The sequence below is a fragment of the Rhea americana genome, unplaced genomic scaffold, assembly GCF_003343005.1.
Source record: "Rhea americana isolate MKP2758 unplaced genomic scaffold, rheAme1 scaffold_5, whole genome shotgun sequence".
NCBI lineage: Eukaryota > Metazoa > Chordata > Aves > Rheiformes > Rheidae > Rhea > Rhea americana.
Window position 1 is genome coordinate 1,048,769 of NW_028186645.1, and position 23,571 is coordinate 1,072,339.

General features: G+C 38.2%; 1 protein-coding gene across 7 annotated transcripts in view; it reads right to left on the reverse strand.

Annotated features, from left to right (window-relative positions):
• TRAF3 (TNF receptor associated factor 3) overlaps positions 1 to 23,503 on the reverse strand; it is a 69,009-nt gene extending 45,506 nt beyond the window's left edge. For 2 of the 7 annotated variants that reach the window (XM_085317415.1, XM_085317408.1), the window contains exons 1-3: positions 23,328 to 23,503; positions 22,528 to 22,583; positions 7,569 to 7,710 (exon numbers count right to left, since the gene is read on the reverse strand). The gene's annotated coding sequence lies outside the window, so the exon portion shown is untranslated. Of the gene's footprint in view, positions 1 to 1,280; positions 1,579 to 2,351; positions 2,742 to 7,568; positions 7,711 to 22,527; positions 22,584 to 22,809; positions 22,824 to 23,327 lie in introns of those variants that run through there. The other 5 variants (XM_085317409.1, XM_085317411.1, XM_085317410.1 and 2 more) reach the window with 5 other exon arrangements.
• Positions 23,504 to 23,571: the final 68 nt, after the last annotated feature.

Below are 23,571 nucleotides of genomic sequence, written 5' to 3' on the forward strand. Positions count from 1 at the left end.
AAAAAAAAAAAAAAAAAAAAAAAAAAAAAATCTACAACACTGATTTTTGCAGTAATTCTTTCCTGGAGTCTACCTTTCATCACAGCAGCAGTGTAATGGAACCAACTGTCACACGTGGAAATTCTGACCAAGGTCATCAAAATAAATGTCGACTCTCACTGAAAGCTATGTTGCATTTTTGATGCCCATGAGAAGGAAATTGTGAATGTGTGCAACTAGATGCTGAATCAAAAACAAGGCACAAAAGGAAAAGATTTCCAGTAAAGTTAGAGGTGATAAGTGGAAAGATTCTCTGCACCAGCCCTAATCACTTATTTCAATACAGCAGAAAGGTACAATGTWCTCCTCTAAAGCATGACTGTTTGGAAAGGAGAGTGGAGAGAGCAGAGGGAAACCCACAAACTCCTTAACAAAGATAGTAGCAAAACCTCCTTTTATCTTCTACTCATAAACTAGTGAGCTCACACATTTTGCATGGAGCAAAATCCAGCTCAGCTATGATTCAAATAAAAGGCAGAAATACCTACAAGAGAAGGACAAATCTACAATTCCAAATAAATCTGCCCTCCTCAAAATTTATCTAACATTATCATAATTTTTAATCTTGCAAACACAACATCTGTCCCAGCAGCCAAAAAAAATTATATTAAAACTAAAAATACGAAGAAAGAATTTCACCTGATCATAGTCACACAAAGCAATGCAGTGCCACTGGAGATTTTACACACATGTAATTAGTATCAAGAAACCCCCAATGCACAAACATCAGATGATTAAAGACAAACATCAGATGATTAAAGACAAACATCAGATGATTAAAGACAAGTCTCCAAACTAGCAGTTAAAGCACAATTCCAGAAAAATCTGTGTTTTCTTCAAATCTGCTCTTTAGCACAGGTTCCCCATAAAAATTGGTTGCAAAAACCTCTTTCATTTAAACACATCAGTACATAGGTTGTTATCAGTATAGCACAATGCTTGAAATCTTTAATAGCTGTTGCTTCTTTCCACCTTTGCTCTTACTGCCTCTTCTAACCTATTCTCTAGCTATACACTACTAGGTAAACTGAGTATCTGAAAACAATGTTGTACTCCACACATGCAATTCTCCTTGAAAAACAACTGAAGAGACTACTATACTAAAAGTAGACTTGTTAGCTTAAAAAGCTACTCTTAATTTCCACAGCAACAACATTAGTATCGTTAGTGAAACCTGTACCCTTCTTTCCTTCATATTCTAAACCTCCCCTGAGTTTGGAACGAACTTTTTGATTGCTTACATTTCCTTTGTTTTATTTGAATCTCATTTGATCTGCAGCTTGAGGAGAGAGAAGAACAGGCTTTCTCAATGCCTTGGAAATGTTCTTCTTACTCTTGACAGTAAGAAGAGCTTTGCTATAGTTTGTACAGTTTCTCTCTTTGTCCTAAAGAAAGAAAAACGTAAGTTATTTTACCCGCATTCACAAACCCTAAATAGGTTTTTCAGCATCTATGAAGCTAGTCTAATGAACCTGAGGAAATTAGACAAGTTCTTAATGACAAACTTTAAAAATAAAATAGATGAAGGGCAGCATGGTAACATACCAATGTATGATTTTTAAATGATTGTTTTCTTCTCCATCACACTTTGCAAAGGACTTCTCAGCAACACAATGTTACAGAAGGACATGTACAAAGTACAAAATTATGGCCAGTCTTTCCTGACCTCACATGCACACAAATTTCTCCAACCAGATACATTAGTTGTTGTTACAGACTATGCAAAATCTTCACAGAAGTGCAATTTTCTTGTTAACAGTCTTGAATTCATTTAGAAATGTTAAGCCAATTCTGGGAAACTAATTGTTCTAGCGTTTCTTTAACAACAAAGAAAAAACAAAACAAAAAAGCCCTAAGAAAGCATCCTGGTTCCAGGAAGCTTGGTTGAGCTCTAAGTTTTTTTTACAGGCACTGAGAAAAGAGGAAGAGTTTGAAAACAATTAAAGCAAATCTCCCATCAAGTATTTAAATTTTCTACATGCATTTCAATAAGTTCCTAGTCAAGTTTAGATGCAACAAATACCCAAGCCCCCTGTATACTAGATCTGAAGTCCCCACAGAGTATCTGTGGGAGAGTGGGGAAGCTAAATTTACACTTTAATAACAACATTGTTGACTCATTATAATATACACAATCAAATCACATTTTCGCAATACCTTTAGTCTTTCAACTCATGTCAATTAAATTTGTGCCCATCTACCACAGAATTTAAAAGCGTCAGTGTACTCTGAAAAATCTGACCAGCTATTCTGTACTGCCACAGCAATGATGTTCCCAAATGACACTAAGCAGACTGGCACCAAGGGCTCACCTTAGCAGTGTATTCCCAGATGTCATCCTGCACAGAATGCTGCAAAAGAGGACCAGCCTCAGTAGTTACACAGAACTGGTTACAGGAATTTAGAAACAGTCACAGAATTACATACCTGCCACTAGATGTACTGAGCCTTCATTCTCATAATCATATCTAATGCAAGCTATTTTGTACCATGAGACCAAGATAACACTTATTCAGTTTTGAGGAATGTTGTAGACTTCCAGAGCTATTCAGTGAGTCCTTTTTGGCCTTTATTTTTTGATCTGTCACACGCTTCAACTCAGATTTGGACCTCTGGCAGAGAAAAGGCAAGGCTGTYACCATTAACAAAGTAGCAGCCATGCCACCAGTGGACCAAAATCCTTCCAAGTACCAGGCATTATTGACCAATGAAAGCCCAATCTGTTTCACTCTAGAAACARAATAGCTGTAAAAATAGGCAGCTACTAAGATTTAAAGGAAAATATATGAATAAACTCTTACTCATATAAAAAAGGAAGCATGCAATTACGTAAGACTTGCCCCACGAAAACAGCAGAAACTCCAAATCAGTCCATAATTTTTATAGATGTGACAAACCAAGTACTATTTTCTGGCCTAAATGTTTTTATAGTAACTCCGCAAGAAATCTAAGTTCTAAATCAGCCTCCACACAAACTCTGTAGTATACRTGGTTACTGTGCAGGAAACCAGCCATTGCCCTGGCTGCTCTGCATTTCACATTCTCAGCTACAAAGCTGAATATAGTGCAGGGAGTTCTGAGTTTCCAGCCATCGCTTTCTCTTCCTACACTCCAATCCCTTCTGACGAACATAGGGTTTAGTCCTAGTTTTCATTCTTGCTGAAAATTAAAGCTAAATTGCAGCATTGTTATAGAGCCATACCCTTAAAATCCTGAATTTAAAAACAAACAAAAAAAAAACAACAGCCCACTGTATACAACATAGAACAGATTTTATATTAATCTTAACAGCTAAAAAAACAAGGAGAAACATTCCAAGAACACTGCTTTCGAAAACAATTCTTCATTATTATATTGGATAATCAAAGTGAAAAACTAACTCAAAAAAAACTTCTAATACGGATAAAGCGCAAATAATGTATGTAACACAAAACTTGTGACCTGTAAATATCTGTTTGTCAGCTTTAAAATACTAGGTAATYCAAGGATTTTAGTACAATGAATTTCAATAAGTTACTAGCAATAAAAAGGGTAATTGAAACTTTTACTTTCTAATAGAACTCAGTTACTGTTGCATGCTACAACATGCAGCAATCGCTTTCATTATCCTTTAAACGGTACACAACAACAATCATCACCTTACCTTATTCTCCACTGTCTGAGCACACAGAATTAAAAACAAAGTATTAGGCATAAACTGCAAGCTTTTGTATTAAAGAAAATAGCACTGCATCAATAAATTGAGTGGCTGTGCTGCATAGTATGCCACTACTAGGAACACCTAAAGAAGACTTATCCAAGTCCTTTTCTGCAAGCAGAAACATCTCAGAATTTGGAACACGAGGGCATCTATTCACTATCCCCTACTCCAAAATGCAGATCTTGGTAACAMAACACAGCAAGAGGAGAGTCACCACAGCCTGAGTTTCCCCTCCTGCTAATAATCCTTACCAATTACTGCACTGCAATCTTTCGGAAGGCTATGCAACCAGGAGAGTGTTGAAAGAGCCCAGGAAATAAACAAGTTACAGTAAAGTTTGTTCGAGTCATATCATATCTTATTAGATGTGGTCCAACGAAAAAATGCAGAGCTTTATGGCATCTCCAAGATTCTCTCTACTGTTCCTCTTCTCGCATTCCTGCATCTCWTTTCCTCTGTTTTTCATAAGATTAAATTTATTTTTTTTGTAATTACCTCTATTTTGCTGAAAATTCAAAAATTAAAATAGCTACATAAACATTGCTCTGTGAAAAACAGCTGCGAGAGCTGGGCCTCTTCAGCCTGAAGAGAAGACTGAGGAAGGATCCTATCAATGTCTAGAAGCACCTGAAGGGAGGGTGTCAAGGGGATGGGGCTAAACTCTTTAGAGCGGTCGCATGCAACAGGACAAGAGGCAACGGGCACAARCTGAACCACAGGAAGTTCCACCTGAACCTGAGAGGGAATTTCGCCACTGTGAGAGTGACAGAGCACTGGAGCAGGTTGCCCAGAGAGGTTGTGGAGTCTCCTTTTCTGGAGACATTCAAGGCTCACCTGGATGCAACCCTGTCTAACATGCTCTAGGTGACCCTGCTTRAGCAGGGGGGTTGGACTAGATGATCTCCAGAAGTCCTTTCCAACCTCAGTCGTTCTGCGATCTAAGTCACTAAGTAAACAACTTCAATATTTTAATATCCATTTACAGTTTCAAATTTAAAGGTGTCAAAAAAAATTAAGGCAAACAAGGTTTTAAGATTTTGATGTTTTGTTTTTGTTGCCTGAAACAGGGAGTTTAGTCAATTAACTATTTTAACACTTGGATGCCTTTCTCTACACAATTAAAATTGCCATGATTACCCAGCAGTGACATCTGTGCCCCCTGCTCAGCASAAGCATTCGTGGCAGGGTTTTTTATTTTTTTGTTTTTGTCTTTTTTAAAAGAAGTGTTCCAGAATGGCAGCTAAAGAATACATCATAGCATTAAGGAAGTTTCAGACACTGAAGGCCTAATTTTATACTCACTTTAACAGAGAACTTTGGTTTAGCTCCTCTTCCCCACCCCCAACCCTTCACCACAGCTGCATTTAGGAGCAACAATGAGAGTCTCAGCATCAATCAGCYAGTTATTAGCTCATCTGCAACAATACTCTCATTACTGCTTTAACCTCTCCTTCCCTTTGCATCCTACAGAGTAAGGCTCAGTGCCAGATCTTTCACCCCAGAGCAGCCCTGCTGTCTACCATCAGCAGATATTATTCCTTTAGATTTATGTCCTCCTTAGGGGAGGATCCTGTTCAGTCTTCCCAGTCTTGACCTCACTGGAACATTAGGTAAGGCTGAACCCATGCTAGCAATGATATCCAAAGCTCAGAAATCTTCAATAGCTCTTCAATATCTATTGCACCTCCSCTCACCACCTCCTGCTGCTTCCCTTCCAGGAGGAGAGAGCTATCATCCAAAGTAGGTCATTTGGGGATAAGCAGAAAGGAAATGGGAAAGAGTTTGGAGGAATGCATATCCTTTTGGCTTCAGGCTCACAGTAATGAAAATGTTGGTTGTTTTTGGTGGCATCTTTTATCAGGGTGTACACTGACCTTTTTAAAGAAAAAGTAACAGGCAATCTAGGTAGACTCACAGGTATGATCAACACATATTACCCATTCCCCCACCTACAGATTAAAAAAAAAAATTAATTTCCCACAGCAATGCACAAGTCACTTCTTACTGTTCAGAGGAACTACTAAATTCCTATGCACTGTTCCTATGATAGTAGCTTTACTTCTACCTCCTGCCTCTCTTTCCCCTCCCTCCCTTTCTCTCTCCCCTCTTTTCTGCAATGGACAATGTATATTCAGTTTAGGCCCCCTAACAAGGTTTTAGTTAGTTTTATTTTAAGGTTGTTTCTACTAAGAAGAATATATTTAACACTAAAGGTCATCTTCAATTTAGAATCTCTTCCTAGGTTTGTAAAATAAACATTAAGTACTACATCAAAAAAAAAAAAAAATACAATAGCGGGCTTGAAAAGGGTCAGATAGTTGGCTTTGAAACAGAACRAATTCAGAACTACCAGACACTTTCTGCATGTCTTAGAGCACYTCTGTACATTTTCATTTTCCTTTACTGAGGAACAGGTATAATGCTTCCTTTCTCTCATCTTACCTGGACACCTACTAAGCTCCCATCTCTTCATACACTTGTATATGTATTACCTTGTATAATAGGACTTCAGTCTTACGTTGGAACTGCCAAAAGTGAAAAAATAACTGGAAATAACACACAAAAAAAGCRTAATTATATCTCTTGTTAAATTTGGAGGGAAGGAGGACCAAAAAAAAATGCCTTTCCTTCTAAAAATAAACATAAATGGTAAAATAAGATTTAATAGTTTTCACTTTACGCATTTAGTATAGAATAGCAATTTAGTAACACTTTAACCTGTTTTGCTTCAGAACACCAGGAATGCTTTGAAGATAGCCATGTGCATCCCAATTGCTTCCTACCTGTGATTCACATACTATTAAGGATGTRCACAGCACTTCGAGGGCCAAGAGGGGCAGGCAGGGCAGCGGAAGTGCCTAGCACTGAGTTAGAAGATCTGGCCAACACAGAAATTTTTACAGAAAGATATGAAGATAGTCTGCTTAGGAACAGGCCACAGACCCTCGAGCTGATTACTCAGTCCCCAAGCTACTATGATACAATCCCTACTGCTCATCTAAGGATCGAAGCATTTCCTGTGTTCYTGTCCAGAAACTGAAAGGACTCTGTTTCACCTTTTTGCCCAGTCCTGTTTTACAGTTCAAACTGAACGCAAACAGGACTGCTAAATTTTTAGAGAATCACTATTTCTTTTCAAACTCCAGAAAAAGCGAGGGGGGGGGGAACAGAGTCTCAAGCACACTTAATGTATCATTCTCTAAGATTCAGGATGTAATCTCCTCTTGAAACTAAGCTACAATGTAGTTTCCCTAATTCGACATTGCTGACTGGGGAAGTTGGCTACCACCTGTGAGCTCTAAACATATTATTTAACTATTTGCAAAATCTCTCTTTACTTCAGATTGTTAACAGAAGGAGATAATAACTTGCTTACCTTGCTTGCAAATACAACAGAACTGATAAAAGGCATCAAAAATTCATAAACAAACAAATCTCTATATACTCTCAGGAGGAAATACTTGGTAACTTAATTCCATCAGACAGAGAGCATGGAAAAACTTGCTAAATAGTCCACTCTGACTGTGTAGAAAACAGAAGTAAAGCAAGTTTCATTTTATTTCTGTTAGTAAGCCCTCTTACAGTCTTGCTGGAGTTTTGAGCTATCACCCTTATTCATAACTAAAGTGAGTCTGAGCACTGAAGACRATTAGTACAGTTAACACCATCAATTGATAAAGACGTGAAAACACAAAAGGAAGACAATCTATTTTAATAGTTTCATGCAATGGTTCAAATACTATCGCTACAAAAAAAAAACTGTCATGAGGTTTCTACATACATGTAGTAAGAAAACAATGCATTCATCAGAAGAATTGTCACTACCTACCTGCTCGCATGTAAAAAGTCACAACACAAACCACAGTGATATACAAGACTACAGTCTGTGCTTCCAATGGATTAATATATTGTCTCCCACTGTTGAAAGCTGGTCTTGATTCTGTTAAAGCCTAAGCACTCAGGCCTCCCTGCTGGGAAACAAACAAGTAAAGTTGGTTTCACGTGTCTCCTATTAATACACAGGAGCAATTCTCACAAGCCTAAAGGCAGAAAAGTGAAATAGTAAGTTAAGATTGCATGAAGCCATGCCACACTATAGCAAAACAACAAACTAAACTGAGATTTATTAGTTCACTAGAACATTCACTGGAAAAATATATTTACTTTATTAGGGAAGTCACCTCTGTCACCATTTAGTGAGTCAAACTAATCTGCAGTATGTTTTACATAATAGGAAAATTTTTACTGGTCAGAGGTTCACAGTGTTCTTAAATTTCCAGAAACTGCAGATGTAAAGATACTTCTCTTAACCTGAGCTAAAACCAAGAAAAGAAACTATTTGAGACGCATGCTCCATTTCACAACATGGGTACTTGAACTTATTCAGCATAGGAAAGATTTACACTCCTATATAAAAGGAAGAAAATATGAACACTGAAAACAGAAAGAGTTTTAATACTATCAAACAGTCTTAAAATATTCGGCTAGTGCACTGTGGCCATTTCTGAACTATGACACTGAAAACTGAASTTTAGTTAAGCTATTATTTCTATTMTTGTAAAAAAATAGTACTAGTGAAACACTTAGAATGGATTTACAAGAAAGTACAGTACTTAGTTCTTCCATTTTCACTTTACTACAAAAGAAATGGCAAATGAGAGCCAAGAATCCTTAAGACAGTCAGTAACAAAYTGAAAGGTGTTTTTCATTCTTTTATCAATGAAAACATGATGCAATGCATACTATAGAATAAAATCCAGGTAACTCAAAGCAAAGTGACCTGAATGAAGGAATCCTTCCTCAGTTTAAGGAGCTTGTAACAGCTTGAGAATTGTATTTAAAATTAGACAAATCAAAAATAAATTCACAGGGTKAATTCAAAATGTTTCATAGTTCACATACTGTTCTTCTTGTTCTGCCACAAATACAATTATTTTAAAAATACAGATTTCTTAGATTACAGCATATATTTTGATTTCTGGTTTTACAAATTTTGTAGTATTGAACAGTAAGTTCAGTTTTTAATTAAATAATTTTCTGAAAGTTGGAARTTGAATAAATATTTTCAGTCAGTGTTGTGGATTGTAAGTGTAAAAGTAATAGAATCCTGAGTTTTTAAAACAGACTCCCAACTACAAAATTTATCACAAATGAAATGCTACTATGAAAAAAGTCTCAAGAACGAAGACCACAATTGCTTTAGTACTAAAGTACAATTCTTTTCTCATGACAGTTTAACATATTTTTCCTAATTGGTCAGAAAGCATTCATGGGGAAAAAAGAAAAACTTCTGAGAGTTAAATTCATCATCTTATCCTAACCTCTAATGTTAGGGCTTCATCAAGCAACACAAACAACCCTTCCTGATGTCCTTATTTTTATTTCTCTTCTGCTTCACAACTCCTTTATAGTTCTGTCCTACTCCAACACTGTTGCCATCCCACTACATATTAAGACATCCCATCTCTAGTTTCTTCCCATAGGTTATTTACTTACATATTTGCCAACAAAAGCCTCATCTGTGATTACACAAGCCTCATCTTAGCTGATGATAACAGAAGAATGACTGAAAAAGGCCATCTGACTTCAAAAACTGTATGTTCCTTTTTAAACTTGTAACCTAGTAAGAGGGCTTTCACCATTGCAGGATAAAATGGACCTGTAAAATGTCCATTTTTTATTTATATATATATACACACACACACACACACACACACACAAAGCAAACAAAAAAAAGCTCACTTTCGTCTATTGTCTGGTGACAAGCTCATTCATTCATTTGAAGGCCCAAATTCTACCCTAGATAACCAGCGACACAACTGCACTGTCTGAATAACATACTGTGTTGTACTGACCAAAGCAATCTCCTGGAACAGTCCTGAGGACCCAAAGGTATCCAATAGTTCACAGAAAAGGCAAGCAGTAGCACAGCTTAAGTTCCCTRGATAGATACTTAACACTTTTCCTCACCCACACCTAACTTGCCAGCTTTCCTTTCCATCCTATCAGTGTTGTACTTCCATTGGTTTCATCTTTATCCACATACCAAATAYCAGTCCTCAACCCCATGAGCTGGCAGATTGCACACCCTGTACGCCTTACCAAAAAACCACAGCCAGAACAATACCGGTTTTGTGGTCTGCCTTCGGTTTTCCACCTAAGGCAGTTGCTGCACTTCAAATCACAAGTATAAGCATAGTTCTTCCTATTGTGTTATACATTTGGACATCATGCTAGAACAAGCTTAATCAGCTATTTTGCAAGGTGGCCCTACAAAAATCAGAACCCTTTGAGCTACTGTTGTAAACCAGGGCCAGGCCATGAAAAAAAACACTCCCTGATTCAGATATGAATCCAACATTACAGTGATTTCAGTAGKTCTTGCCTAACAACGTATTTCCACACGGTTCAGGGAAAGACCTCAGCGCAGCGATCCAAAACACAAACTGCACAATGACAAAAACGCAAAGGAAAAGGAGAAAGAAAAGCAATACTAGCAAACTAGACKGGAGGCAAAGGAAAGAGAATAAAAGGATTTTTGAGAAAAACARATCTTTGCAGCAGCAGCAGCAACAAGCAGATGCATTCCGGCCCCCGATCTAACCCTGAAATTAAGAAAGGCGAAGATGAAGGTGGGTATAACAACAAAACACTTAACTGAAAGACTCTTTTTTCTGTCCTGCAGTACTCTGCTTGTGGAYAGAATAAGGTAAGGAAAAAGCCTCCTGTATCACTGCTTAAGAACACTTAAAGAGTTCTCTCCTGACATACTATGAGTTCCCAAGACTTTACACCTACAGTCCAATTATTCACAATTCTAAGTATAACAGGAGACCACTTCTGTGTTTATATGACAAGCAACAGTCATCACTGGGTGAATTCTCTTYGGCTAATCTAAAAAATAATGCAACTATGACATGTCTATCTGAAGGCAATGTGAGATCCTCCAATTCCAGGAGAAGACATTATTGATTTAAACATGCAACTTTTCAGGATCTATTTCTCCAATGCATTTCTGCTACATTCAGTAATAGTAGTAGGTCTGTTTTTTCAGGATAATGTCAACTGATAAATCACCAACCTGATATCAACTCTTATCCTGCCAATTTTCCTGAAGTTAACAGATTTGTGCTGTCTTCTCCAATTAGTTCTGCCACCATCATGACAAAGCTCTGGTACCATCACAAAGAGGACAAACCATTCTAAGAAACTGCAGGAACAACAACTCGGTCACCAGTTAGTCTCATTCTAGTGACTGAAAACTTCTGAATATCCTACATTAGCTCAGAACAATGAAGTTGAGCTCTTCTGTGCTAATTTATAGCCATCTTAAGCTGACTTCTTTATTCATGCAGTAAAGATATCAATGTGGGAAGTGGTTTAACGGGAGGTGGTAAGGAAATAGGGTCTCATGATAAGTCACCTGCATGCAAACATTACAGATTTCTTTAAAAGATTTCTATTTACAGAAAAAAGTAGAATTCAGAAGAATAAAGACAACAGCAGCTTAACAAAAGTATCATAAGGGCTCAGGAAGCTCTAGCAGGGAATAAGGCTCTATAGGAACATGTGCACTCTTGAAAAATCTTTTCTAAATGCTTGGTTCCTGTTTTATTTATTTTATATAATACTTGGCAATAAACTCTGACACACAAGCCCTGGTGACTAACTACAGCAATTAAAATGCTGCTCTATCTCTAGTTGCCCATCCCACCTCTTCCTTGAAAATTACTAAGCTTGTGGTAGTAAAAACACGTGGCTCCCTGGCTTCGACAGKTCACATCACATTATAACAAAGTTCACATTCATTGCTGGTTTAAACACCATCAATGAGACAAACTGAGTTCCAGCACACTGCAACTCTGGGTCTATGAGCAGAGGAAATATGCAATTCCATGTCAAAGTTAGCAACAGCACAGATTGACATAACCCCAGCAATTTTCTGCATTTAATCTTAACTGCAGAAACAGGCACTTCATTCAATRTAAGTCAGGCTGTATGCTAGCTGCTCTGAAGCTCAATTACATCTTGAATTGGATTCAACATTTGAAATCAGAAGAACAAGAGAAACTAAGACTGCATTCTTGTTGCAAGAAAGAGGTAGGCCAGTTGAAATCTAAAGAAAGCAGAGAACCACCCAAAACCAWTCATGGTACTCCAGTCATAGCCCATTTATTTTCAAATGTATCTCTGTTCTCCAAAAGACTTATAGGCCTTCCCACTTTGGTAGCCACCTGCAAACTTACTAACTTTATTCTCTCCTACTCTGTCATTTAAGTCACCATTGAAAATTTGAAGCACTAATCACTTAATTTCTGTTGGTGTCATTTGTTGTTAATTTTCCACCCATGCTGACTAGTGGAACAATCTCTTATTACTGCTCAAGTCCATAAGTAAAATATTTTCTTGTTATCCTTTATCTCCCTTGTTATTTTCATGTGTCAGATGCTCCATTTTTTCCCCTACATGCCTGTGTCATTCTTCCTTAATCATCTTTAACACTGCCACCTAATTTAATACAATTTCTTCTAAAGTTTCAGATCGTTAGTAATGTACTGACTTAGCCAAAGAGGTCTGTTGCTATGTGTTGATGCAAAAAAAGTACAAACTARTAATTCATACTTGTGCCCCAAGAAACTGCTAAGTTTACTGAATTCCTCTTATGCAGCTAACTAACATGCTTCCTATGACATCTTATCTACCAATTTTTTGAATTTAAGTTACTGTCTTTATTTTGCTCTTGGTCTTTATTTCTGCTGTTCTTCCTTCCTTACTTCTTAAACATAATGAACGTTATCAGCTTGAGATAATCCTTCACAAGCTACCTTCTTCTTCCATCTTCTTAGCCAGTTTCTTCCTATCAGAATTAAATCAAGATGAGTGTCCACATTTTTTAATCAAGAGCTTTCCTCCAAACGAACAGATTCTTACATAGGATCACGTCCTTTACTCATTTCTCTAAAGAGATCTGTGCAAACAAAATCCTTCACTTCAAACCTCATGTTTGTTTTTTTCTCATTTATGAGGCTTGTTTGCTTGAAGCAGAAATAAGTTTCACTACTCATTTCTGGTAGGCCTGTCACAACACTGCTTATAAAAATAAACATATGCACCCTTAATTCACCATGATATCTTTTTGCATCTTCCCTGGCTGTTCTGACTGTGCCCTCTCAAATCATAGTCTTTCTATTCAAGATGACCAAGCATGAGTTTCTTGTTGCTCTTTGCCTGCTGGAGTCACTTCCACTTTTGTCTTTGGTTTCAYTTAGAAAGCCAAATCATGCAACTCAGGAACAGCAAATTCATATTTGATTTAAAGTCATGTAGTTGGACGACATCATAACCACCATCTACCAATTGCCTCCTCAAGAGTTATTATTAGCAAGGTCATGAAATATCTAGGATCGGCTTCTCATTCTTCTCTTACACAACAGCTTATCCATTTCTCCAGCTATCATAACTGATAATCTTCCCTATTTGAGCGTTTCTGAAACAGAYGACTGAGACTATCACAAAGAAAACCATCCCTCTATCTTATTACTTCTATCTGCCAAGCTTTGGAGAACAGCACCTTTCAGTCAAACATTTTAATCCTGATCAAATCACAGAATCGATAAGGTTGGAAGAGACCTCTAGAGATCATCTAGTCCAACCTCCCTGCTCAAGTAGRGTCACCTAGAGCAGGTTAGACAGGGTTGCATCCAGGTGGGCCTTGAGTATCTCCAGAGAAGGAGACTCCACAACCTCTCTGGGCAACCTGCTCCAGTGCTCTGTCACTCTCATAGTGACCAAATTCCCTCTCAGGTTCAGGTGGAACTTCCTGTGGTTCAGCTTGTGCCCGYTGCCTCTTGTCCTGTTGCATGCRACAACTCAAAAGAGTTTAGCCCCATCCCCTTTACACCCTCTAAGTTAGGAAGTGAACAAAGAACAAAGATTCYGCAAACTTCTCAAACACTTTTCTCAGAACAGAAAGTTAGACACCGAGCAGCAGTACCTAAGAGCTGATCACATAAGTTTAAAATCCACTGGTTGTTACAGCTTTAACAGCCTATTAAACATAGGCCAAGCTACAAAAGGTTAAGCTAGGCTTCCTGCTGCTGGATCCAAAGTCATTTAAACTTTCAGTCCTAAGAAGTGGACTTTCGCTAAGCCATTTTCTCTAACTATCTTTCAAAAATGCCTTTGAATAAAAGTCTTTCCAAAAGGAGAGAGAAAAAAAAAAGAAATTTGGTTCTTAAAGAAGATTTTATCCCCTTCATTTCTCAGTCAGTACCATATAATATTATTCAACTGTTCTRTTAGCTGATTATAGTCATCCTAATTTTTTAAATCATGTTAAAAATATTTCTACCTGTCCTGAGAGAAGGGCTGTGGCTTCATGAACCCAACCTGACTAATTTCAATCTTTCTTAATCAGCAACATTTTGAGTTGAGTTCTTTCCTTTTCTACTTACAGCACTGAGGTGTGAGAGATTCCAAGGATCTCAGCAACTATGTCTTGCCATCTTCAAAGGAGTCCTAATAGCAAGAAATATTTAACAAACACACTTGCTAACATSTACTTTTAGTTAATAAGTATTTAATTCTATTTACCTTTTATAGAGTGATTCAGGTACCAAATCACACCAAGTCACATTAGTGCCATTTCAGATGCCCCAAAACACTCACGACATGCATGCAGGACTGGCATATACAGGAGACAGCATACATTTTTGGAGCAACTGGAGACCATGTGGGATTACCCATGGCACTTAAAATGGTGCTAGGTGCCTATGTTTAATTGTTAGCTTTGTTCCCTTGTTGTTTTTTTTTTTTTAATCACTAGCCATCATAACTGGCTAGTGATTAAAAAAAAAACAAAAAAAACACAAGGGAACAAAACTAACGATTAAAGTTGAGAGTACTATTATCACGTGTTTAAGTTAAAATATAACCTGCACTCTTTAAAAAGAAATGCTGAGGGATAAGGATTCATAAAAAGACAGAAACTCAAATGCTACTGTCATGGGGGCACTATTACTGCGACAATCAAACCAACCTGTTTGGGGATTTTTAAATCAAGTATTTCTTGCCAGCAAATTCCTTTAATACTGCAGTACCCCCATCAACACAACAGAAGTGTACAAAGATAATGMAGACTCGTCACTTAGACAAATGAAAGCTGTGGTAAAAAAGGCAGCTGCTTTAACTTAAATTACTCATGCAACAAGCAGAATATTTACTTCTTCCATACCTCCTCCCATCAAGACAGCCTTTTTAGCACCTTATTTTTTCATTTCAAACTGAAATACAAAAATCTTTGCAGGTATCCCTGCCTYTAGAAAGTATTTTAACAAAGAGAAGTCCTTTAGGAAAAAAAGGACAGCAGTAAAAACACTTCTAGGCAGAAGCCTGCTTCCATTACATATATAAATATTTCAATCCCAGCAGCACCATCTAATGGAGAGCTCAACAATTCTTCCCTTCATCAACCTGAGAAACCTTTTATTTTGGAGGTGTTAACTACTGAGACTTTAAAATATGGTCTATTTAATACTCTATAATAGMAAATCAGCTACAAGATAAAGGTAAACCTTTTCTCTACAGAAAAGAAACATTTCTTTCTCATAGACATTGTATTCACATATAAACTAAGTACAACAGGAAGTTTGCTTTACTTAGAGAGGTTTTAGTTAAAAATACTAAAAAAAGGGGGGGGAGTAAAGTAGGATATACCAGTTTAAAGATGCAGCTACCTTATGCATGTTCAAGCTTTCCCTCCAAAAGCAGGGATGACAGTGCCTCTAAACTGTAAGAAACATGGACAAATCTACATCACAGCAACAGTACTAGCTATACCTTCTTAAAACAAAATTAAGCATTTTGAAACATCTTAAAGGTTGCTCTTCTGCTACATAATACACTGTGGGAGATGGGCAGCAAATGAGCAGTAAGCATCAATAAAACATGTAGCACAAACACTGTTGGCAGTTTCCACTATTTACCTTATTTACTGCACTTTCTCATCAAGCCAAACATGACAAGACCGTAACAGACACATATGAAATGGATCTATAACAAGAACTTTTTTCCTCACTGCACTTCTTCATCCYTTCTCTCTGTACCATTTGTTAAATCACAACATTACACGTGTATTCCAGTTACTCTGAATATTCCCAATTAGCTCAGCATATGAATACTCCTGTTCAGGAATAACTGCCTTTTTATGTTTAACCTAAAAGACTTTCAAAGTCAGTCTGCCCTGCCTCATCTGAGAGATTGAAAGTTCATATTAAAAAAAATAAAAATAAAAATAAAAATAATTTAGCAAAGTTACAGCATTATACTCTGGATGTATGTGCTAGCAGTTTTATATACACAAAGACAACATTTCCAGCCCTCTTCCCCATTTATTTTGGGAAAGATCTCCTCATCAAAATATGCAGAATTTGGGGCAGGGCAAAAGGGGGCTGATACTAGTTTGCCTGTCCCAAGTCTTCCTGAAAAACACACATGCAAGCAACCAATCCCCCCAAACTCCCTCAGAAAGTTATTGTATAAAATACTAAAAAGTTAAATATCCAAACAATCCTTTTTGAAATAAAAGTGAAGCGTTCAGGAATTTGTAAGAACGAAATAAGCAGGTAAGTGGAATTTATGGACCTAGGTATTGAAAAATAGCTGATGAATTACAACACACAAATAACAAACTATTTTTCTAGATTGTCAAGAGCATTCTTTTGCACATGCTCCAGAAAAGGTGTCAAAATGCCTTGCAATAACAGATAAAAAACCTGCCAAACAGTAGTGGCAAGACAATATCAATATCCACTAGCAGAACTACAATATAGGATCTATTGGCATTTCCATTACACCTTCACACCACYGGTGAGCAGTCATATTTATCAATAGCGTATTTACTAATCTGAAATATAGAATGCTCAGGCTCTGTAGCTAGAAGCACAGTTCAACTCCTGAAAGACAACAGAAAGACAGAGAAAATACTGCTAACCTCAAATTATAATAGATATTATTAACTACAAATAAAGTTAGCTCAAATCCTTTTTGAGATTTTTTTTCTTCTCAAAATGCAGTTTAAGAAGGTAACCAGAATAGTATTGTATGAAGTAGGTCCAACACTGTTAGGGATGCATATGCGAAGAGTCTTCATTTACTGAAGTATCCAACTTCCTTCTACTCAAGCTAACAGCCAAGTGGTGGCATTTTGAGTTTATGCAGTTTTACAACTGCAAGTACTTTACCTTTGGTACTTATTGAACCTAGAACTGGTATCCTAATCAGGTTCAATCACAACAGTAAAAGCATTCTTAGGCAAAAGCACAACGCTCSTCTCTCAAGGATGCTGTTCTGAAAAGAAGAGGACAGAGAAAAGGATGGAATATGAGATCAAGCCAACTACAGATTTAAAGATGTACATCCTTTAGACAACAGTATGGCATATTGTAGACCCATCATTAGTGATCTGTAGACCCATCTTCAGTGATCTGGAAAAGAAGTAACAGTGTTAATTCATCTGGGAAGGGGTGGGAGAATGAAATCAAAGGCAGCTACAGAGAGGTCAAAGAAAAGGGGACTTAGATTAAAATTATTAGCCAGAAGTCTGAAAATTAATACAAGTATTTCTGGAGAAAAGTAATATGCAGTCATTTTGCTGAAGTGCAAGGATGAGCCCACCTCAGAACAGAAGTTAGCCCTCAATAATTTAAAGTTACATGAGATACTGACTGACTGAAAGCAGTTCAGAACAAGACACTTCTGAGAACCAGAAGAACCAGCTTGAGAAATTAAGAACATTTATAGTGTTTGGCCAAACAATTTGAAATGGAAGAGACATACAGCAGAGACAAGCATTCCATTAGTATCTGAAGAGCATATAACGCAGAAAGAAAAGTCATTTTGGATGGCTCCAGGGAAATTAAAACTATCAGAAGTTGAATGAAAATTTTAAGGCTATGTTTCCTATGCAAAATTAAGACTTAATCTGGTGGATCATTAAACAGTCAGAAGCCACAGCATTCAAGGAAATCTATTCTTGAAATTRTTGTATCTGGTACAAATTTAACTGTTCTCTTTTAAAATTTCTGCACATAGAGAAAACTTCCATTACAAAAACTTCTAATAATTGTCCTAATTATCTCTTCCTCTCAAGCACATGTATGAGCTTACAAAACAAACAGCTTCCATTCACATTGCCAAAACTGGGCTTACGAGCCAGGATTCTGCTGTTAAAAAGTTATTTTAGGCACGTTTATTGTGCGGGTAAGCTAGTTTCTGTACAATGAGAAAGATTTGCTACTGTTCTAAAACATCCAAAGCAGAAAGTTGGGAACAAGTACAAGCACTAGAACTATCACCATTTTGACAAATTCCGTCATGCATGCTTAGCATCATATGGCACCGCGTGTTTGTTGTATGCGACAATGGAAGAGCTGTGAAGCAAATACTGTTTCCTCCCCCATGATGCTGACAGTGCAGAATGGCACAGAAGACAGAACAGGATGCCTCCATACAGCACTTGCAATTCATTTCACTTATTGGTGAATGACACTTATACTGCCCTGCCGTATCTCGCACTTCATTTTTGATGTCCTTAGATTGTGAAGGAAGTAGGAAAGTACCATTATTCCAGTTTTACAGACCAAGGAAAGCCATAACCATGAGCCAAAGGCCAGAATCATAAAAAGCAGCAACTGCATGGCAGCTATTCTCAGAACTCCCAACCAGCTACCACCTAACACTAGAGTAACTAAATATTGGTATCATTTTCCAAGCACCTTCAAGGCATCCTCTACGCTTAAGGAAGTATCTCTGTCTTGACAACGCTGCTCATCCCAGCAATCTCAAGTACAAATGCAGTCAAAGAAAAAGGAAAAAAAAACCCACACATACACTGGAATAAAGATCACCAGAAGCCTTCTTCATCCTGTTAATTGTCCTAACCGCTTTACTGAGACATCATGCTTCCTCTTGCTCCATTTCTCAGACGCACTGGGTTTTTGATTATTCCTGGCATAGCAGAAGAGTTTCAAGAGAAGGAAGTGACATTACCCTTAACTGGCCTGTGGCTTGATGATGAGAATACTCCCCAGGGAAGTAGAAAACTTGGATTGGAATCCCCCTTCTGTCCCAGGACTCGAGTTTGATGTCACATTACTCAGCATTGCAACATCAAAGCCTCTTGCTGGTTTGGCCCTAAGGGAATGACTTACATCTAAAGGAACAATGAACAGCACCCATGTCTCCTAGATTTTACAGTGGTATCTTCCGTGGACCATCTTTCCTTTCTTCTTCGTAGATCTCAAAGTATTGTGGGAATGAAGTAGCAGCCACGGAAGGCATTTCTTATCTTATAGTTGCATCTGTGACAAGCTTTTCAAGACAAACCAAATCAAATCAATCAGTTTTGCCAGACATCTGAAAAAACTGCAGAAAATTATGACACTTCAAGTTTATCTTGTAGTACATAACGTAAAATTTGCGCACTCAAGACATTTTTCACATTGATGCAGAAACTATGAAGACGGACAAAACTTTAGTATTACTCCAAATGGAAATTCATAATTACAGAAGTTTAACAAATACTATACTATTGTTGGACAAATATAGTTCAACGGTATATCAYTGAAAATGGAAGTTTTACAACTTTTTTCACTTTTTTTTCCTGGAACATTTACTATATGTATGCTATGTGAAAAGACACATCACTTTAGAGCATTTACACTATATTACAAAATTATTAATAATTTTTAATCATTGTATATAATCTACAGAATGTTTGCTCAATACATCAGAGATATCTATTTCATAAACAGCCACTTCATGTCAGTATCAAAAATAACATTTCTGCTATGCCCACTGCAGTTCCARTTCTGGCAATTTCAAAATTCAAGCTTGATATCAAAGTACAAGACACCTTGGTTAACATTTCAAGCAAGGAGCCAGGAAAGTAGCTTGTCGTGCATCTCTAGTACAGATCTTCTCCATCTACAAACATGTTGAGACTTCCTTTCCATGCTGCCATTTACTAGATGAACTTTAGGACATGGAATGCAACCAAAATCATACTTTAACTCTGCACATACAGAGCAGAGCAGCAGGAAAGAGTAACAGCACGGAAATCAAAGGCTTAACATTTTTGGAGGGTAGAGAGGATTAGCAACCTACTGTTGTTGTATACAATTTTAGAGACACTTGCCCTGTTAACCTAGTTACAAAGCCAACAGTCAGCRGCAATTGAAGTCACAGTGGCAAATATTTTATATCAATGATCCAGCGGAAGATTTCAAGGAAGAAAGAAAAAAAAATCTTCACAGAATAAATAAAAATACATTTTTATCACAGTTTCCGATACCAAATGACCTGTTAGCTTATTTCCTTCCTAAGTTCTTAGCTCTACTGTACTGCAAATTCTTACTGATTTAGTAGCTTTTTCTTTTATTTTCTCTTCTTTCTCTTTAGTACAGTCCAGATCACCTCTTCCTACTTTGTAGATAAATATCCACCTTTCATTGCAAGTCATCCCTCCTCCTAATTCTCTAGTCTTTTCTCTTTCTAACATTAAGAAAAAATGGATAGAAAAAAGGAAATATATTTATAACATGTTTAAACAAACATACACTGAGTTTATTCTATCAAGTTATGAGGGTATAGGCTGCCGCAGGTGGACGCCAGTTACATTCTCTTCACCAGCCTTTCACTGCTCTGGTTTCTGTGTCACCACATCACTGCAKCTTAAAAAGTTCTAGATAAAAGCTAGCATGCCTACAACACTCTTTCTGGTGCTACAATCACTCCTTTATTCTGTTGCAGAAACGTACACAAGTCTCCCTTCCTTGGCTTCTTTTCCCCATCCCACATCTCAAAATCTCCAATTCCACTCTCCCCCATCACTTTTCCTGTTCCTGAGCCACAGGCCAAAAATGCCAGGAGGTTTCAAATACAAGCATCATATTCAAAAAGCACCCACCCACAGCCATTAAGAAAAAATTTTAAGTTTTGGCAATTCTTAAAAGGAACTGTGCACAAGAACACAGACATCTGAAACCAGCATATAATGAGCAGTCTTCAGACATCGTAAGATTCGGCACCGTCAATTAAGAAACACTATTATACTCTCCCCCCAAAAAAAAGAAAGAAAGAAAAGAGAAAAATCCAGCTATCGCATCACCTAAGAGATCAAAACACTGAGTTATTCTTGCAATATCTATTCATGCAAAGCAAATTTAGGATACATAATTAGATTTATGTCATTYCAACTTTTAAACTGCTTTAATTTTCATACGCGGAACTATGATTGTTTACTATCTAGCACATTTACACCTTAGTAATTTAACAACGGAAKTTAAAAATTAAGATTTCTGGATATTCTTATTTTTAGTATTATCATATCTACTAACAGAAAAACCATGTTTCAGTATTGAAAAACATGTTCCTCTTTCCCTCACGTAAGCTTTTCATTAYGGTCAAAAATAATATAAAGATGTAAAATACAGCAAGATATCAAAATCATTTAGAAGACAAGTTCTATTGGCATAGACTAGTAAGATTTCCCAAAGAATTTCTTGTTGCTGCTAACTAACTACTGCCATCTTACACAGTCTTCCAAGATACCAATGTAAATATGCTAACATGTTGACCAAATTCCCTGCGAATCCACACTGGAACCACTTYTCAAAACTGGTATTAAGTAAATTGCAGGAGGACTTCAGGGAAGCCTAAAGACCAAGTCATTTACCATCCCCTTCTGATTAGGATTAATTTGCCAYGCTATTGAATACGCTTTGCTTTCCTACATCCTAGATTCAGCTATTATCGGAAGCTTCTAAACAAGTCGTATTTCAGTAAAACACCTAACCATTTTCTCATTGAAACAAAGGAACTTCAACATTACAGTGGTGTCTGCTTGCAATGCCCAAACTCACAATACATCAATGTTTCCGTTATCAAGCTGTATTACAAGGGGTTTCCCAGTCCAACCATAAAAAACTCTGATTCATTCCAAACATTCAAGTATATTTTGTCTTAAACCAAAAACCTTCTCCCTAAGCACGGTAAATACAACACTTACATCTATGTTACTCCATACACACTGAACAGTGTACTGACTGCTGTTTATATACACTTCTAGCCAGATGGCTCATTTTATAACATAYAGTATATGTTACCCTTTAATGTCTTTAGTCAGAACTCTAACAATCAACATAGCCATTAATCACAACCTTCCATGCAAGCCAGTGGTTATTTTAAATACAGGTTTTTACTAACTGTTTCAAATCATACTGTTTCTTTTGTTCAAACTCAATACTGTTAATATGCATTCACATCATACACTTAAAAAAAAAAAAAAAAAAAAAACTCTTTTCTGATCTGTGAATATAAGTTCACATTAGCACATAATAATGTTACATGCATGCTACAGGATGAGCCCATAATGAAAAATACATGGTTCTTCTGAAGAAATAAAAATCACATGAAATACTATATACAAGATTCAGCTAGATCTCAACAGTCTAGAAAAGTGATTGACCTAAGGAGACTGCAAATTTCAAATCCTATCATTTGAAGTTCCCAAATTTTCACACTTCAGAAAAAGATGGAAAAAATGTCCTAATGCATGTTAGAGATGCACATAAAGATGCACATACAGTCCTTCATGTCACATACAAGCTCGGATTGGCTGAAATGAGAGTATGCGTCTTAGCATTAACACAATTTCTCTTTCTTTTCTGCAAGTAATTCAGACTGTAGATACTTGAAGATACAAATAACTCAAGATATAAATGCCTTACCTTCCTATTTTACAAGTCACTGCAGTTCTCAGATCATGAGTCAGTCATAGGTTCATCTGCAGAGGAATGACTCAGTATAAACTTTTAAACACTCATTATTTTTTCTAACCTACAACATTATCAGTTTAACATATTAAAACACCATGCAACAAATAGCGCAGAAAACTGAACTGCAAGAAAAAAAAATAAAAAAATACTTTTCTTTTGCTCCCACCAGACAGATGAGTGAATAACAGAAGGCCATAGCAGGCACGTTTTACAGAAATATAACTCCTTCCGCACCGGTTCGGGGCAGCTCTGTAATAGCAGTGGAGGATTTTCTGCGGGGAGCCAGGCAAGTTCCACATCGCACCGGAGCGGCCGCCTGCCGGCACACGCGCAGCACCGCGGTTAGGGGAGAGCCGGAGCCGGTGCCGGTGCTGGTGCCGGAGCCGCCGCAGAGGGCGGCCTCGGGAGGCGCCTCGCTGCGGGGCCCCGCGCTCGGCACCAGGCGCGGCGCGGCGCGCCGGCAGTGCCCCTTTAAAGGCCGTCGGCCCGCCCCCAGCACTGCATATGGAGGGAGCCAGGAGCGGAGCGAGCCTTCTGCATTCAAACGACACATCAAACGCCCGCAAGCGCCGCCGCGCCGCCCGCTCCCGCACGGCGCCGCGCCGCCAGGCCCGGCCCGGCGCGGCGCGCTCCGGCCTGCCGCCGGGGCGCTCCCCCCCGCCCCCCACACGAGCCCCTCCGGCGGGAGGCAGGAACGCGGGCGAGGGGGTACAGAGCCGGGAGGCAGAAATAAACAAGAGAAAACGCGGCACCTGCAAAGCGCTGGAGTGCGAGTGTGTCCGGGCAGGCAGAGTCCTCGCAGCCGCCGCCGCCGCCTGAGGCTGATCTATGCCCGGGCACCAGCCGCCGCCAAGGTCCCGGCGAGAGGCTGCGGGCAAGCGCGCTCGGCCCCTGCCTGCTGGCAGACGCCCCGTGTGAGCGCCGCGCCGCCGCCTTCCCCCGCCGCGCAGACCCGCGCCGGCTCCGCGGCAGCAGCAGCCGTGCCCCCTCCCGCGG